This window comes from Apium graveolens, chromosome 9 (genome assembly GCF_009905375.1).
Source record: "Apium graveolens cultivar Ventura chromosome 9, ASM990537v1, whole genome shotgun sequence".
Classification (NCBI taxonomy): Eukaryota; Viridiplantae; Streptophyta; class Magnoliopsida; order Apiales; family Apiaceae; genus Apium; species Apium graveolens.
In genome coordinates, this window is record NC_133655.1 from 260,877,959 (window position 1) to 260,889,772 (window position 11,814).

Consider the following 11,814-nt stretch of genomic DNA (forward strand, 5'->3'; position numbering starts at 1 on the left):
AAGAAGGATAGTGGTCAACATAAATGACTAAGGGGTAGACAGGTGCATGCAGGTGTCCCTCAACTATCTTATCTCTAGGAGGGCATCTGAATTAGACATTCTAATAAACAAAGCCATAGTGGTAATTCATGAAGACACTCTCTTGCTAACAGAATTGAAGAATGCACAAGTGGCTTCTTTTCCAGAAGATTATCCACAGCCTAGCAAGAGAGTGGCATACATCTGTCCTACCACCAAACACTTCCAAATTCCTAAGCAGTGTGTCATGGCCAACAAGAAGTTTATCATGATTCTGGAAACTGACTTAAAATCAAAGAAGAACAAGACTTTTGAAGAAGAGGAGATGATCAAGCTGTTGAAAAGATACATGAGTGATGCTGAAGCCAACTTGCCCAAAACTCAAACCAACAAGGATGATTTGGATGATGATGGGCAGAAGAAAGATGATCAAAATCCTTCTGGCTCAAATCCAAGTCAATCCACTAAGCCATCTGGAAGCAAGGGTGGAGAGAACAAGAAGGATGATGAAAAGAAAAATGATGAGAAGAAGAGAGAAAGTGAGAGAAGGAGTAAGATGAGACATGATGATTCAAAACCACACCAAACCCTAAAAATCCAAACACAACTAGCTCAACCTTCAAAATCAACTATCTCAAACATCAAACCACCTCAAGCCTTTAACCCTAAATTTCTATACAAGCAAACTGCTAACTCTTTCCTAAAAATTCCAATCACCACAAGCCAAACATCTCTAAAGAAAATCTCAGTCCTACCCTCTGTCAAACCATCACACAAAACTCATTTCAAGACTGTTGGGATAAAACCTAAGAAGGCCAAGCCTACTGAAAAAGTTGAAGTTACTTAGAGGGCCATCTGGAACTGCTTCAAGCAAAGTGACTTTCTACCTTTAAATTGGTGCATCACAGATGAAGATTATTTTCAACATCTAGCTGGAGAAATAGTCAAAGTCTGGGTTGTATCTCTAAGGGAAGTTAGAATTTACTATGAAGATGGGTCCTTCACCTTCCTTGGCTGTGATTTAATGGATTCTCTCTCTCCCACAGAAATTAAAAGAATGATAAGTTTGCTAAAGGACAAGGACACTGCTACAAGGGCATGGAGATCAGTTCTAGCTGAATGGTTGATTACAAGGGAGGAAACAAGGAAAATAAATGAGGCTAATTCTGAAGAAAGGGTGAGGAAGTATGATGAAGAAATTGAGATGTTCATAAAAAGATCAGAAGAGCTCAAGGCCAAAGGAATGAGCAGAATCTATAAGAATGGGAAATTTTTGAACATTAAAGCTGGTGGATTCTCAAGATTTAGGATTGATTTACTAGACAGTGGTTATCCAAAGGAAGCAAGACAAAAACTTGTAGAAACTCTAAGTGGAACACCTATTATAGAAGAACTTGAAATTCTTGATCACTTAAAGGATCTTCTTAGAAAAGAAGTAGATACAAAAACTGTCTTTACCTGATACTTGTAACCATTAAGCTTTGTAAATCTCCTAATGTATGAAAGTTGTAATTCTATCAAGCTTTATGTATTAATTTCATTTTCCATATTTTTTTTAAAAAAATTGGGGTTAGTCTTGTTAACATGCATAAATTTATGTGAAACAATCTTCTCACAAATTGAGGGAGATTGTTGTGCAAGACATGCCTTTACTTTAATAAGACTAAGTCAAACTGACAATCCTAAGTAGTTGTATTGTAATCTTAGTTTGCATTTTGTATTTGTAACATTAAAAGTCTGTAAAAATATCAAAGAGCAAACTGGAGTCTTTTTCCTTTGAACAATATCAAGCCTAAGAATTATATTTGGAAGAAGATCAAGAAGATCATGCCTCAGAAGAATTATGAAGAAGCTTGGAGTTGAATAAATCTATTTTGGGAAAAATGTTCTAAGTCAAGATCTCTACAAGTCACAGATTTAATGTTATAGAGAAGTCTTTCGAGAACTCCAAATAACTTATCGAGTAGTCAGGATAGCTATTAGAGAACTATCGACAAGCCAAATTGAAGGCATGAAGATTGGAGATATCGACAACTCAATTCTTCACTAGAGAACTCAGAGTTATCAACAAGTCAACATTCATTAGAGAACTATGAGTTATCGATAAGTCAAATTCCACTAGAGAACTCAGAGATATCGATAAGCCAAAATTCACTAGAGAACTCTGAGTTATCGACAAGTCAAATTTGACTAGAGAACTCTGAATTATTGACAAGTCAATAAGCCACTAGAGAACAGAGAGATATCGATAAGTCAAGTGAAGATATGAAGATTAGAGATCTCGATAAACCAATATACTTATCGAGATGTCAAGTTCTCTATAGACTAAAATGGAGATCTTGAGGTAAAATCTCAAAGTACAAAATTGCAGACCAGTTCAATATCCAAGATTTACAATCAACAAACAATCCAACCATCTGGATTGACAAGTCTACAAAAAGCAGCTTGAAGAGTGTGTCAGATCTAGGGTAAAGATTAACTGACAAAGAAAGATCAAAGTTAACACAGTATGCAAAGATATGCTAAGCCAGAAATGGAAGATATACTTTTCCTTAAATGGAAATGACAAGTGACAGTTTACTAAAACTAATAGCATGTCTTATTATATACTGTTTAAACCAGAAGTTAACTAAATTAGAAAGTTAAAACTGGTCTTTTGTTAGTTGTAACAATTGAGATAAAAAACTCTTGTATTCTCTTAAGACAAAAGCTAAGCTCTTTATCAACAAAGAGCCTAGAAATTTTGTAGCAAAACATTCATAATTTTAATATAAAATTAAGTGAGTTTTGAAAAGATTTGTGTTCTTTATCATTGCATGCTTAATTTCTGCATGAACACATTTCACTACAACAATTGATTTACTTCGTTCACAACCAAAATAGTTCAAGAAAAACATCAAAACACAAAAACACATTCACCCCCCTGTGTGTAATTCATTACCTAACAATACTATAAACAAGTACATACACATAAACTTTTAGATGAATAATTACATGATATATCTAAGTCATTATTAGGATATCAAACTTGAAAATGTTAAATTTCAGCAACATATTGGCATAGTACACGTAATTTGTGAGGATTAAAAATTCACACAAATAATTCAGAAACTAAACACAATCATTCAGAAATAGTCAAAAGTTAGAAGTCAATACAAACTACACAGTGTCTAATGGCCAATAATTTGAGGGATTTTCCGGACGTCGTCCATTGAGGGATTTTTTAGGACATCGTCACCCTCTTCATCGTTTCAATAATTGTCAGAATATGTTTTTTCGCATCTCTCAAGTTAAACCTGTTGGCAAGATATGCCTATACATAACAAGATTAAGTCACTATGACAACCCTAAGAATCAGTTGTATGATAATCTCATTATATTATGTACTTGTATTTCTTGAGTCTGTAAAAATTCTAAGGAGATTAGACTGGAAGATTTTTCTATGGACAACCGTCAAGCTAAGGAATAAACTCTGAAAGAATATCAATCATGATCATGCCTCTGAGAGAAGTGTAAAAGTTTGGAGTTGAATAATGTTGTTCCTGGAAAAATGCTCTAAGTCAGATATTGACAAGTCACAAATTATGGAGTATAAATATGTATATCGAGAAGTCAAAATGACTTGTAGAGAACTGGAGATATCGACAAGTCAAAAAGTTTATGTAGAGAACTAGAGATATCGACAAGTCAAAATATACTCGTAGAGAACTGGAGATATCGACAAGTCAAAACTACTTGTAGAGAACTGAAGATATCGACAAGTCAAAACGTCTATGTAGAGAATTAGAGATATCGAAAAGCCAATCTACTTGTAGAGAAATAGGCACCTCGATAACTCATAATACTTATCGAGAAGTAGAGATATCGATAAGTCACTTTACTTACCGATATGTGACTTATCTGCACAATAAAAAAGATCTCAACAATAACTCATAATTCAGAATACAGACAACTTGAGGATCCAAGATTATCGGCCAACAAACAATTATATCACTGAACTGAAAAGACTACAAATGCAGCCGGAAGAATATAAGATCAAGGCCCAAGATGAACTGGATAAAGGAGGGTCACAGACCCTAGTAAATTTTATATGCCGCACTAAAAATAGAAACAGACAAATGAGTTTAATTATTGAGTTAGTCTATTTTAGTGCAAGTTATGTAAATTGTGAATGTTGAACTATAAAATATATCACGGGTCCTTTATTTAGAATAACAAAAAAGATCTAGAAAATTTGTATTCTCCCAAGAGAAGTAGCCGAGTTCTTATTTTCAAGAATACAGATTTGTAGCACAAATAAATTTGATTTAATACAAATCAAGTGAGTTTTTGATACTTGTATCTTTACATTTAGTCGTTTATCACTGTAAATTCATCTAGCTGTTAAGTTCCAAAACCCATAAATACTTTCACAAATTATCAAGAAAGCAAGAAAACGCATTCACCCCATCTATGTTGCACTTCATACCGAACAAAACCAACTGATCCTAAATTGAAAAACTCATGTAAAACACATGTTATAAATTTGTGTGATTGAGAGATAGATAGCGGTAAAACTATTTACAAACTGTTAATTTCAAACACTTTGGAGCTTGGTACAAATATAGTTTCAGCATATGAATAACAAACAAACCATAGTGTCTTGTATTTAGTTTGTTAAGGAAGTCAAAAATAAAAAAGATAAAAAGTCAACAAATAAAAGAATAATTTGACATTTTAATTTTTGAACATTTATTTGACCCTCTTGTCTTAATTAGTATAAATATATTTGATTTTACTCAATAATTTAACGAAATAAGATCAATGAGTTACCCAAATATATGATTACGTTCGATCAAACATTCAGACACTTAAATATTGTTTTTAAAAAAACTTGTAAAGGAGTTGTTTTCATGTTCTCCCAAGTACCAAAATAGTTTATATATATATATATATATATAGCGTAGGGAAGCCGCAACCAATACCCTTCGGGTGCGCATTGGGTAAACCCCATGGGCTCACGCAATAGTCTGTAAACCACGTGAACCAAGTTAAACTTGTGGCGCCCTCCAAACCCAGGTCAGAAGTTTGGGGTCCACACACACACCTTACTTATAAACTGCTTATAACAATAATAAAGATAATAATAATATGCAGTGACCCTACTTACCAACTACCATGGATCGCAACAGGTTAAAGTATGCACACAAGCCAAACACATCTACTTATATTACAAACCGTTCAAATTCCAACCATTCAAACTCAAACTGAGTATTAAACATTATTACAAATTTTTACAAACTTAAATTATTCCAAAAGAAGCCTGCTAGCTTAATTCGATCAACCTGAACCCCTAGCTCTCGCGCTGGACTGGGGATCCTCGCTACCAACTTGTTCCTTTTTAACTGGAAAGAATATAAACAACATCGCACAAATGAGCTAACTAGCTCAGCAAGTCACAATGACAAAACTGAGAATAATGATCATCAGGTAAATATGGTTATGATATCAAGTGAACAATGGATTATGATTTAGAATTGGATATTATACTTTTATTTTAAAAACTAAGGTTAGGCTGCTGATCAGTCACGCACTAACCCCGAGCAAAGCACACAGCATTAAATTAATTAACTAACTATAAACACAATAACGAACTTATCCAAATACTCCTTGAAAATTCTGTTCATCAGGTCCATAAACGTTGCCGGGGAATTGGTCAATCCAAAAGACATTACTAAAAATTCATAATGTCCATACCTCGTTCTGAAAGCTATCTTTGGTATATCTTCTGGCTTGATCTTTAGTTGATGATATCCCGATCTTAAATCAATTTTGGAAAAGTACTTGGCTCCCTTCAATTGGTCAAACAAATCGTCAATTCTAGGTAACACATACTTGTTCTTGATTGTAAGCTTGTTGAGCTCCCTGTAGTCGATACACAGTCTCATGCTTCCATCTTTCTTCTTGACAAATAATACCGGTGCACCCCACGGGGACATATTGGGTCTGATTACTCTTTTTTCCAACAGCTCTTGCAATTGCTTCGCTAACTCTTTCATCTCAACGGGCGCCATTCTATACGGGGCCTTGGATACTGGTTCTATTCCAGGTGCTAAGTCGATTGCAAATTCAATTTCTCTATCTGGAGGAAGTCCTGGCAATTCGTCGGGAAACACGTCTGGAAATTCATTCACTACTGGAATATCTTCAAGTTTTGCTGGTTCCTGACTTTTGTCAATCACATATGCTATGAAATGCTCGCATCCTTGCCGTAATAACTTCTTGGCTTGAATCATTATTAAGAACTTCTTTACTTGCTTCTGGCCCTTGAATGTTACTATCCTTTCGTCTGGCGTTTTCACCATTACCTTCTTATTTCGACAATCTATCTGGGCATCATGCTTAGATAACCAATACATCCCTAATATAACGTCAAATTCTCCTAACTTAAATGGTATAAAATCTACACAAAACTTACTACCAGAGATCTCAATTTCACAATTCCCACAAACTTGATTAACAGATATACGTTCTTGATTTGCTAATTCCACAGTCATTATTTCATTTAAATACTCAGCTGGACAATTTAACTTACTAACAAAATCTTGTGAAACAAACGATCGAGTTGCTCCCGAATCTATTAACACTTTGGCACATAAAGAATTCACATTAAGTGTACCTGCCACGACATCCGTATCCTGGATAGCATCCTTCACATACATGTCAAAAACTCTAGCCCTTGGAGTCTCATTCACTGTTGGGGTAGATCCCATAATCCTCAATGCATTACTGACTGGGGCTGGTGTCTTGCAATCCCTGGCCATATGTCCTGGCTTTCCATATTTGAAGCACGTAAATCCAATGGCTGGAACCTTCACTGCTGGATTCCGGATAGGCTGATCCTTATTTGCTGGCTGATTTCGGCACTCCCTCGAATAGTGCCCTTTCTGGTTGCATTTGAAACATACCACATTCAACTTATTACAAACTCCTCCATGCTTCTTTCCACATACTTGACAATCTGGAAAAGTTAGTCTCAACTGATTCGGCTGATTCGTATTAACTGGACGGTTACCCTGGCCTCCGTCGCTTGCATTTTGTCTCTTGAAATTAAAATTTCTCCCTGGCTGAAACTTGCCTTTCTTAACATTTGGAAACTTCCCTGGTTGTGACTGACCTTCATTCCCTTCAAATCTCCTTTTCTTACTTTCTTTCTCCTTCTGTGACATCTCACTTCCTGTCTCCGCGATCATGGCCTTCTGTAGCACTCCTGCATAGGTCTCCAACTCAAAAATAGCTACCTTCCCTCTGATCCATGGCTTCAAGCCTTGCTGGAATCTCTTAGCTTTCTTCCTGTCAGTATCCACATACGACGGCGCATACCTTGACAATTCTTCAAACTTACTTTCATAATCTGCCACCGATATATTCCCTTGCTTCAATTCTAAAAACTTCAGCTCCATCTGATCTTGGACAAACTGAGGAAAATACTTTTCTAGAAACAATTCCTTAAACCTCTCCCAAGTAATAGCATCTATACCTTCCAATGTCTTCACCATCTCCCACCAATAGGTGGCCTCATTCTTCAGATAGTAACTTGCAAACTCAACTTTCTGCTCTTCTTTCACTTTCACTAAGGCAAACACCTTCTCTATTTCCTTTAACCAAACATTTGCTTCAATCGGCTCTAAGGAACCCTTGAATTCTGGTGGGTTTATCGCCTGAAAAGTTTTGAAGGTTACCTGGGGATTGTTCTGCCGTTGTTGTTGTTGTGCCAGGTGAACTGTTTGTTGGGCCAAGATTTGAAGAATCTGGGCTATTGCTGGGTCTATGGGTCCTGGGTTCACATTCAGGTTTATATCATCTTGGTTGTTATTGTTGTTGTTGTTGGTTTCTTCCTTCTGGGTGTTGGTGCGGGTATTTCTTCTGAGAGGCATTTTTTGTAAAGATTCAAACAACTTATTTAGCTTTTGAATCAAATCTTTTGCATAAAAGAAAATTTTTGTAAAACAGAAATATCTCTTTTTGAAAACAGTTGTAACTAAGTAAATTACATGCTTCTTTACAGAATATAAAAAGTTATGGAAAATAGGGTACATGGTATCACAGGGTATAACTGGTGCAATAAATAAGGTAAAGTAAAACAGGTGTAATAAGGTAAATGATAGTGCTGGAAAAGTAAAAGGTACTGATATATATAGATCAAAAGTTTTGGATAGTACAAGCGTAAAGACGCTTCGAAAGTAAAAGCAAAATGGTACAACAACCTACTCACTAGTCAACATAGCTAGTCTATAAATACAACTCAAAAGCTTACTGATACACACTACACACTACTATACATACTCTATAACCACAACAACACTGCTCCGCATCTCTATCTCTGGATCTCTGACTCATGACAGGTCTGGACCTCGAATCTCCTCAAGCTCTTCTAGAACCCACTTAGCCCACTCCACTAAGAAATCATGGGTGATGTCCTCATGTGTAGCCTCAGCAATCCTCACTGCAGCTGTGTCCTACGAAATGCCTGTAGCCTCTCTCTGAGTCGCCTCTCACCACTCCCAACCTCTCTGGTACGCATAATATGTAGTAACTCCTGAATCTGACCCTGAAGGAATCGTTGCTCCATAAGGCAAGCCTCAAACTGATAATATGGGACAGGGTAGGAAGAGAACTGGAAAGGTACTCATGTGGCTGAATGACCAGTAAAGCCTGAATCAGCAGGTGGGGGTCCTCTGACAGGTGGCCTCATGCCTGGAGGTGGAATAGCCTGTAGGGGTACGGGCTGCAACACAGGTTGAGGTAGAATAGCCAATGCTGGTGGAATAACAGGACATGGATCTGATGATGGCGCTCCAACTAAAGGCTCTGAGTGATCAACTGATACGGGAATAAAAGAGTCGGTCATCGCTGCTATCTGAAATCATATCGCAATATAAGAATCTCGAACCACGACGTGAATTATACTAATACCGGTTATACCGTAACACTCAACCTCTCGACGTTATATCATTCTATTCATTACTTCTAATCCTAACCCTCTACCCATTCCCGTCAACCTAGGCTTGTGTCAGTGACTTATAACCTGTAGCTCTGATACCAAACCTGTGGCACCCTCCAAACCCGGGTCAGAAGTTTGGGGTCCACACACACACCTTACTTATAACCTGCTTATAACAATAATAAAGATAATAATAATATATAGTGACCCTACTTACCAACTACCATGGATCACAACAGGTTAAAGTATGCACACAAGCCAAACACATCTACTTATATTATAAACCATTCAAATCCCAACCATTCAAACTCAAACTGAGTATTAAACATTATTACAAATTTTTACAAACTTAAATTATTCCAAAAGAAGCCTGCTAGCTTAACTCGATCAACCTGAACCCCTAGCTCTCGCGTTGGACTGGGGATCCTCGCTACCAACTTGTTCCTTTTTAACTGGAAAGAATATAAACAACATCGCACAAATGAGCTAACTAGCTCAGCAAGTCACAATGACCAAACTTAGAATAATGATCATCAGGTAAATATGGTTATGATATCAAGTGAACAATGGATTATGATTTAGAATTGGATATTATACTTTTATTTTAAAAACTAAGGTTAGGCTGCTGATCAATCACGCACTAACCCAGAGCAAAGCACACAGCATTGCTCTAACTACTGGATCCAAGGCACATATTGGCCTAACTTGACCATTATATGGTCTGACCATGAATCTGGTCCACAATTTTATAAAATAATCCAACTCTAGCATAATAACATAATAAGCAATAATAAACAATAAACAGAATCATTAACAACATTGGATGTTTCATAATGAAATGGTTTCAGAGTTCATGAGGATCAATATGGCATTTTCAAAGCTTAAATGTTGGGTAATGAAAGAATTGGATAACAAAGGAATCAGTGTTTCAAGGTTTCAAGGATTTTGCCTTTCAAAGCATAGGATACAATGGTTTGAGTGTGTGGGTAATTCGATTCAGTGTTCGGTATTTAGTTTGTATGTATTTGTGGAGTAGTATCGTATACTTGAGGTTCGTATTTGGGTATGCAATAATCAATGGCTTAGAAAGAATAGGGTTTACGGCTCAAGAGCAATAACTGGAATCAGGGTTTGGGTTTCAGTGCTTCAAAGCACTTGCAATATCAACAGGACTACTAAGTACTATAATATCTCGAGAAAGTTCAGAACACTTTCCTGGTGTTAGCTTACTACACTGTACTCGCTTCCAATCTCAACCGTCTCACTCCTCAACTACCTGTTTCCCTTTCATACGTCTTGCCTCTTCTGCTCACATATCAAAAACATCTATCAATGTTCAACTCATATGATTCTATTCAACACATACTTCTATCTACCCTTCGTTTTACCCAAATCCGATTAACGGATTGAAAGTTATGTAATGAACAAGTAAACATCGAATATACAGACCGACAGTCAACCAACAAGTCACATATAACACATAATACGTCACATAATCAATGATATATCATGTATAAAGAAGTTTCGGGTCATAAATAGGCTTTCTGGTATTTAAAATGATTTTTAAAACATTTTTCGGAATTAAAACGGGTCGTGGGATCAATTTCGGCGCAATAAACAGGGTTCGGTTGGCCAATTCTGGCTTCGAAACAATTTTATAATAATTATCGAGCCTTGGAAATAATTCGGAATAATATTTTAAAGCCCGAACCTATTTTTTCGGAATTTTTAAATCATTTTTAAATAATTAAATCTAATTAAATAATTAATTAAAATCAATTAATAATTAACAAAATCAATTAATCAATTAATTTTTGAATTAAATGACCAATTAATCAATTAAAATTAACTGAAATTAATTAACTAATTAATTCAGATTTATTTTTGAATTAAAAATAATTTTCGGAATTAAAATAATAATTTTTAGAATTTTCAGAAATTAAAAACGAATTTTTATAATAAAAATAAATAGGAAATATGATTTTTAAACATTTTTAAAACAGGAATCCTAAATTTGCAAAGTTTGGAAACTTCAGGGACCAAACTGCATCGTCCCCAAAAGTTCAGGTATCAAACTGCAATTTTACACCCCCGTCGCCGGAAAATGCAGGGGTTGTCGGAGAACACGATTCCGGCCTCCTCACCTTACCACAAGCTCCAGATCACATCTACAAACTACCAAGAACACAACCATGCAATCAAAACAGCCTAACAATCTCTGAGTTGGCCGGAATTTGGCCGTGAAGTTTGCCAGTTTCCGGCGAACTTCGAAAATATTCAAAACACAGCTCCCTTCTCTACAGACCTCGTTGATTCATGAAACTTATACGACTGGATTGCAAATTTCACAGAGAACACAATCCACTATACCACAACATCTATCTATTCCAGAATAAGAAACCCCCGAATTTCAATTAAGAACATTCATACGGGTTATAAACCCTAATTTTGAAATTCGAAAATTAAACTCAAATTTGAACATGCTATTGAACTCCAAATTAGACGCATAATATACCAAAATCATCAGGAAAACAAGCTCTACAACATGCAATCATCAATTCATACAAACAATCATCCGAACAAAAATTCATATTTTTAATAAAATTAATTCGAAAATAAATAAATATATAGAAAATAAACCTTGATTTATGCAGTAAAACGAAACATAGAATCTGACAGAACACTTCAAATCCTTTGGATTGAGTACTCGAGCTTTGAAAACAGAGATCAGTAACGCCTTCGTTTTGCTGTTTGATTCTTAGAACAGTTTATGAAATTAGAGTTTTTCTCTGAAACTTATATAATTATATGTC